This window comes from Micromys minutus, assembly GCF_963924665.1.
Source record: "Micromys minutus genome assembly, chromosome: 20".
NCBI classification, from domain to species: domain Eukaryota; kingdom Metazoa; phylum Chordata; class Mammalia; order Rodentia; family Muridae; genus Micromys; species Micromys minutus.
The window spans coordinates 2,639,615-2,648,012 of record NC_137955.1 but is presented as its reverse complement, the minus strand read 5'-3'; positions in this window follow the sequence as shown (position 1 = coordinate 2,648,012).

Genomic DNA, 8,398 nt, shown 5'->3' with positions numbered 1-8,398 from the left:
CCATTTTATTTTTTTTTATTTTATCTCTTTTTAATTAGATACTCTGTATTTACATTTGAGATGTTATCCCTTTATGCTGCCCTGCTCCCATCTCCCTTCCTCCTCCAGTTCTATTCACAAAGGTGCACTTCCTTCTGGTCCGCCTCTCCACCCCATTGCCTTGTCATTCCCCAGCATTGGGACAATGTGTCCTCTCTGGAACAAAAGCCTCTTCTCACATTGATGCTGGGCACTATCTTCAGCTACATATGCAACTGGATCAATAGGTCTCTCAAAGTGTGCAGAAAGGTTGGTGTTTTACTCCATGGGAGTTTTGGAGGGTTTGGTTGGTTGATAATGTTGTTATCTTCCCATAATATTGTAACCTCTTTCAGCTCTTTAGGTCCTTTCTTTAGCAACCTCATTGGGATCCCCCTAGTTCAGACCAATGGTTACCTGCAAACATGTTCAGCTGTATCTATATGATTCTAACATAGTCCCTGACGGGAAATCTCTGTCTGGTTCATGTCAGTAAGTAGTTTTTGGGACCAGCTATAGTGCTTGGATTTGGTGACTGCATATGTGGTACATCCCCAGGTGAGACATCTCCTGAGTGATGTTTTCTTCAATCTCTGCTACTCTATTTTACTTTGTATTTTCTCCCACGAGAGTTTTGTTCTCTTTTCTAAGAAGGACTGAGGCATTCCCATTTTGGCCTTATTCTTTTTGTGCTTCATAATGTCTGTGAATTGTTTCTTGGGTATTGGGTATTCCAAGCTTTCTGGGGATAGTATCCGCTTATCAGTGTGTCACTACCGTCTCCGACCAGCAGAAAAGGGGCGATGACACAGCTTTCTTCTCAAAGCAGTTTATTCAGGAACCTTACAGCATGCCAGTGAAAATCTTTCTGTCCCCTGTCTCACTCTCTTTCTGTTTCTCTTTTCCCTCAAGCACAGTCCCTTTTATCCTCTCTCACTCCACCTCCTCAGTTCATGTTGTGTCGCTGCAATTCATAGGTCTGCATCATCTGGCCTGATCTCGTGTCATGGGTGTGCCTGTGCAGCTTGCACAGTGGGAGTGGGAGGGGGGTGGCAGTAGGAAGTCAGATGCTAGTCACAAGATTAGGCCAGAGTCCCAAGAGTCATCTTGGGACTGCCGCCACACCCGCTCTCCACATCAGCGAGTGCATACCATGTGTGTTCTTTTGTGATTGAGTTACCTCACTCAGGATGATAGTCTCTAGTTCCATCTATTGTTTCTAATAGCTGAGTAATAATCCAATGTGTAAATGTACCACATTTTCTGTATCCATTCCTCTGTTGATGGACATCTGGATTCTTTCCAGCTTCTGGCTATTTAAATAAGGCTGCTATAAACATGATGGAGCAAGTGTCCATGATATATGTTGGAACATCTTTGGGGTATATGCCCAGGAGTGGAGTAACTGGGTTTTCAGGAAGTTCAAGTTTCTGAGGAACTTCAACATTGATTTCCATAGTGGTTGTACCAGTTTACAACACAACCACCAGTGGAGTAGTGTTCCTCTTTCTCCACATCCTCTCTAGCATCTGCTGTCAACTGAGTTTGTAATCTTAGCCATTATAACTGGTGTGATGTGGAATTTCAGGGTTGTTTTGATTTGCAATTCCCTGATGATTAGGGATGTTGAGCATTTCTTTAGGTGCTTTTCAGCCATTCATGTTCCTCAGTTGAGAATTCTTTGTTTACCTCTGTACTCTATTTTTAATATTATTTAGTTCTCTATAGTCTAGCTTTCTGAGTTCTTTGTATATATTGGACACAAGCCCTCTCTATCAGATGCAGAATTGGTAAAGATCCTTTCTCAATCTTTAGGCTGCCATTTGTGTTCTTAGCAGTGTCCTTAGCCTTACAGAGGCTTTGCAATTCCATGAGGTCCCATTTGCCGGTTCTTTATCTTAGAGCACAAGCCATAGGTCTTCTGTTTAGAAAAATTTCCTCTGTGCTTTTGTGTTCTAAGGTTTTCTCCACTTTCTCTTTTAATAGTGTCAGTATACCTGGTTTTATGTGGAGATTTTTGATCCACTTGCACTTGAGCTTTGTACAAGGAGATTAAGAAAGAATCTATTTTCATTTTTCTGCAAAATTACAGCCAGTAGAGGTAACACCATTTGTTGAAGAGACTGTTCTTTTTCTCCATTGAATATTTTCAGCTCCTTTGTCAAAAATCAAGTGACCTTATGTGAGAGTTCACTTCTGGATCTTCTATCCTGTTCCATTGATCTACCTACCTATCTCTGTACCAGAACCAGTACCATGCATTTTTTGTTTGTTTGTTTGTTTTTGTTTTTTTAACACAATTGCTTTGTAATATAGTTTAATGTCAGGGATGGTGATTCCCACAGATTTCTTGTTGTTGAGAATAGATTTTGCTATTCTAGGTTGTTTTTCTTTTTGTTTTTGTTTTGTTTTTTTTTTTTTTTAATTCCAGATGAATCTGAAAATTGCTCTTTCCAACTCTATGAAGAATTGAGTTGAAATTTTGATGGGAATTGCATTGAATCTCTAGATTGCTTTTGGTAAGATGGCCATTTTTACAATGTTGATCCTTCTAATCCATGAGCATGGGAGATCTTTCCATCTTCTGAGACCTTCTCAATTTCCTTCATTAAAGATTTGAAGTTCTTGTCATACAGATCCGTCACGTGCTTAGTTAGTGACACACCAAGGTATTTCATATTGTTTGTGACTATTATGAAGGGTATATTTTCCCTTAAATTTTTTCTCAGCATGTTTGTCTTTTGAGTAGAGGAAGGCTACTGATTTGTTTCAGTTAATTTTATATTTAGCCGTTTTGCTGAAGTTGTTTATCAATTGTAAAAGTTTTCTGGTGGAATTTTTGGGGTCACTTAAGTATACAATCATTTCATCTGCAAATAGTGATATTTTTAGTTCTTCCTGTCCAATATGCATGCCTTTGATTTTCTCTTGCTCTCTAATTGTTCAGGTCAGGACTTCCAGTACTGTATTGAATAGGTAGAGGGAGAGTGAACAGCCTTGTCTAGTCCCTGATTTTAGTGGGATTGCTTCAAGTTTCTCACCATTAAGTTTGATGTTGGCTATTGGTTTGCTGTATATTGCTTTTATTATGTTTAGGTATGGGCCTTGGATTCCTGCTCTTTCCAAGAATTTTAACATGAAGGGGTGTTGAATTTTGTAAATGCTTTGTCAGGATCTCGTGAGATGACCATGTGGGTCTTTTATTATTATTTTTTTGAGTTTGTTTATATGGTGGATTGCGTAGATGGATTTTCATATATTAAACTATTCATACTTGATCCCAGGAATGAAGCCTACTTGATCATGGTGAATGATTGTTTTGATATGCTCATCTTGCAAAAATTTTACTAAGTATTTTTACATTCATGTTCATAAGAAAAATTTGTCTGAAGTTCTCTTTCCTTGTATGGTCTTTGTGTGGTTTAGGTATGAGAGTTATTGTAGCTTCAAAGAATGAGTTGAGTAGTGTTCAATCTGAATCTATTTTGTTGGATAATTTGTAGAGTATTGATATCAGGTCGACAATAAATGTCTGATAGAATTCTGCAATGAATTCATCTGGTCCTGGATATATATATATATATATATATATTGTGGGATGAGGAGGCTTTTCATGACTGCTTCTGTTTCTTTAGGTGTTATAGGATTGTTTAGATGGTTTTTTTGGATCCTGACTTAACTTTGGTGTCCAGTATCTGTGGAGAAATTTATCCATTTCCTTCAGATTTTCTATCTTTGTTGAGCATAGGCTTTTGTAGTAGAATCATATGATTTCTTCACTTTCCTCAATCTCAGTTGTTATTTCTTCCCTTTCCTTTCTGATTTTGTTAACTTGGATACTCTTTCTTTGCCCTCTGGTTAGTCTGGCTAAGGGTTTATCAATCTTGTTAATTTTCTCAAAGAACCAGGTCCTGGTTTTGTTGATTCTTCATATGGTTCTTTTTGTTTCCTTATGAGTGATTTGTGCTCTGAGTTTTATTATTTTCTGCTGTCTCCTCTTGGGTATATCTGCTTTTATTTTTTGTTGTTCTTGAGATTTCAACTACGCTGTCAAGTTGCTAGTGTATGCTTTCTTCAGTTTTATTTTGGAGGCACTCAGAGCTATGAATTTACCTCTCAGTACTGCATTTATTGCATCCCATAAGTTTGAGTATATTGTGCTTTCTTTTTCATTAAATTCTAAAAAAACCCTTACTTTTTAATTTTTTTCTTTGACCATGCAGTTGGTGAGTAGAGCATTGCTCAGCTTTCATGTTTATGTGGGATTTTTGTTGTCTTTGTTATTATTAAAGTCCAGCCTTACTTAGTCCAGGGTGATCTAATAGAATGCATGGGAGTATTTCAATCTTCTTATATCTTTTGAGGCTTGTTTTGTGATCAACTATATGGTCAATTTTGGAAAAGGTGTCATGGGGTACTGAGAAGATGGTGTGCAATTTTGTTTGGGGGATGAAATGTTCTGTAGATGTCTGTTAATTCCAACTGACTCATAACTTCTGATAGTTTCACTGCATGTGGGTTCAGTTTCTGCTTCCATGATCTGTCCTTTGATGAGAATGGGGTGTTGAAAACTACCCCTATTATTGTTTTGTGGTGCAATGTATGTTTTGCCTTTAGTAGGACTTCTTTTTTTTTTCTCTATTAATCTGTTTTCAGTTTGTTTCCTAGACTTGACTCTTTTTTTTAAACGACTTTATTTTGCAAAACAAAGATAAATGTGCAGATTTTAAACATTTTTTGCTTAAAATTATACATTTTTGTCAGTACTGTTTTTTCAGACATTAAAATAAATTTTACATAAAATCATGTGAATATGTTTTTTAGTCAGTACTTGACTTTTTTCAAGGGCTTGACAGTATACATTGAAAACGTACTAGTTGCAATAAGCGTAAAGTACATGCAAAACAAAACGCAACATGGGAATAGTCAAAGTCTTCTTGTTTTGTGAATATATGTATATATTTTGTTTTCTTTATTTCTTGGACTTCATACAGTCTGTGAGTTGTTTCTGGGGGAGTGCAAGCCTCTGGGGTTAGCATCCCACTATCAGTGACTGCACATTATGTCTGTTCTTTTGTGACTGGGTTATCTCACTCAGTATGATCTTCTCTAGATGCAGCCATTTTCTTAAGAATTTGGTTAAGTCATTGTTTCTGGTGGCTGAGTAGTATTCCATTGTGTATATGTACCACAATTTTTGTATCCATTCGTCTTCTGAAGGACATCTGGGTTCCTTCCAGCTTCTGGCTATTATAAATAGAGCCGCTATGAACATTGTGGTGCATATATCTTTGTTGTGTATTAAAGTGTCTCTGGGGTATATGCCCAGAAGTGGAATAGCTGGGTCTTCAGGTAGTACTATATCCAATTTTCTGAGGTATCGCCAGACAGATTTCCAGAGTGGTTGTATTAGCTTGCAACCCCACCAACAGTGGAGAAGTGTTCCTGTTTTTCCGCAGCCTCGCCAGCATCTGCTGTCATCTGAGTTTTGGATCTTGGCCAATCTAAGTGCTGTGAGGTGGAATCTCAGGGTTGTTTTGATTTGCATTTCCCTGATGGCTAAGGATGTCGAGCACTTCCTCAGATGTTTTTCGGCCATTCGGTGTTCCTCAACTGAAAATGATTTGTTTAGCTCTGTACCCCATTTTTTAATAGGGTTATTTGATTCTCTGGTGTCTAGCTTTTTGAGTTCCTTGTACACCTTTGATATTAGGCCTCTATCTGATGTGGTGTTGGTAAAGATCTTTTCCCATTCTGTTGGTTGCCGTTTTGTTTTCTTGACGATGTCCTTAGCCTTACAGAAACTTTGCAATCTCATTAAGTCCCATTTGTTAATCTTTGACCTTAGAGCTTGAGCCATTGGTGTTTTGTTCAGGAAATTTTCTCCTGTGCCTATGTGTTCTAAGGTTTTCCCTACTTTCTCATCTAATAGTTCCAGTGTATCTGGTTTAATGTGGAGATCTTTAATCCACTTACACTTGAGCTTTGTACAAGGAGATAAGAACGGGTCTATTTTCATTCTTTTGCATGTTGAGTGCCAGTTGGACCAGCACCATTTGTTGAATAGACTGTCCTTTTTCCATTGAATGTTTACTGCTCCTTTGTCAAAAATCAGGTGACCATATACATGAGGGCTCATTTCTGGATCTTTTATTCTATTCCATTGATCCACTTGCCTATTTCTGTACCAGTACCATGCAGTTTTAGCACAATTGCCTTGTAATATAGCTTGAGGTCAGGGATAGTGATTCCTGCAGATGTTTTTTTGTTGTTGAGGGTGGATTTCTCTATTCTAGGTCTTTTGTTATTCCATATGAAATTGCACATTGATGTTTCCAATTCCATGAAGAACTGGGTTGGAATTTGATGGGAATTGCATTGAATCTGTAGATTGCTTTTGGTAGGATGGCCATTTTTAAGATGTTGATCTTTCCAATCCATGAGCATGGGAGATCTTTCCATTTTCTGAGATCCTCCTCAATTTCTTTCTTTAGAGGTTTGAAGTTCTTGTCATACAGGTCCTTCACTTCCTTAGTTAGAGTCACACCAAGGTATTTCATAGTTTTTGTAACAATTGTGAAGGGTACCTTTTCCCTAATTTCTTTCTCCACATGTTTGTCCTTTGAGTATAGGAAGGCTACTGATTTGTTTGAGTTAATTTTGTATCCGGCCACTTTGCTGAACTTGTTTATCAGCTGTAGGAGTTCTCTGGTGGAATTTTTGGGGTCACTCAAGTACACTATCATGTCATTGGCAAAAGTGATGTTTTTATCTCTTCCTTTCTGATTTGTATCCCCTTGATCTCCTTTTGCTTTCTAATTGCTCCAGCCAGGACATCTAGTACTATGTTGAATAGGTAGGGAGAGAGTGGGCAGCCTTGTCGAGTCCCTGATTTTAGTGGGATTGCTTCAAGTTTCTCGCCATTAAGTTTGATGTTGGCTGTTGGTTTGCTGTATATTGCTTTTATTATGTTTAAATATGGGCCTTGGATTCCTGTTCTTTCCAGGACTTTTAACATGAAGGGGTGTTGGATTTTGTCCAATGCTTTCTCAGCGTCTAGTGAGATGACCATGTGATTTTGGTCTTTAAGTTTGTTTATATGGTGGATTACATTGATGGATTTCCTTATGTTAAACCATCCCTGCATCCCAGGGATGAAGCCTACTTCATCATGATGAATGATGGTTTTGATGTGTTCTTGGATTCGGTTTGCAAGGATTTTGTTGAGTATTTTTGCATCAATGTTCATAAGTGAGATTGGTCTGAAGTTCTCTTTCCTTGTAGGGTCTTTGTGTGGCTTAGGTACGAGGGTTATTGTAGCCTCATAAAATGAGTTGGGTAATATTCCATCTGATTCTATCTTTTGGAATAGTTTGGAGAATATTGGTGTTATATCCCCAATAAATGTCTGATAAAATTCTGCACTGAACCCATCTGGACCTGGGCTTTTTTTGGTTTGGAGGCTTTTGATGACTTCTTCTATTTCTTTAGGTGTTATAGGGTTATTTAGATGGTTTACTTGGTCCTGGTTAAACTTTGGGACCTTGTATCTATCTAGGAATTCGTCCATTTCCTCCAGATTTTCCAATTTTGTGGAGTATAAGTTTTTGTAGTAGGATCTGATGATTTCTTGAATTTCCTTAGTTTCAGTTGTTATGTCACCACTTTCCTTTCTGATTTTGTTAATTTGTATACTCTCTCTTTGCCCTTTAGTTAGTCTGGCTAAGGGTTTATCAATCTTGTTGATTTTCTCAAAGAACCAACTCTTTGTTTTGTTGATTTTTTCAATGGTTTTTTTTTTTGTTTCTATTTGGTCTATTTCTGCCCTAATTTTGATTATTTCTTGCCGTCTACTCTTTTTGGGTATATCTGCTTCCTTTTGTTCTAGGGTTTTTAACTGTGCTGTCAGGATGCTGATGTAAGCTCTCTCCAGTTTCTTCTTGGAAGCACTTAGGGCAATGAGTTTTCCTCTCAATACTGCTTTCATTGCATCCCATAGTTTTGGGTATGTTGTGTTATCATTTTCGTTGAATTCTAGAAAGTCCTTAATTTCTTTCTTTATTTCTTCTTTGACCCTGCTATCCTTTAACAAAGCGTTGTTTAGTTTCCATGTGTATATGGGCATTTTGTTGTCTTTGTTGTTGTTAAAGACCAGCCGTAGACCATGGTGATCTGAGAGGATGCATGGGAGTATTTCAATCTTCTTATATCGATCGATGCTCGCTCTGTGTCCAATTATGTGGTCAATTTTCGAGAAGGTGCCATGGGGTGGTGAGAAGAAGGTGTATTCTTTTACTTTAGGATAGTATGTTCTGTATATATCTATTAATTCTAGTTGGTTCAAAGTCTCTGCTAGTTTTGCAGTGTCCTTGTTCAGTTT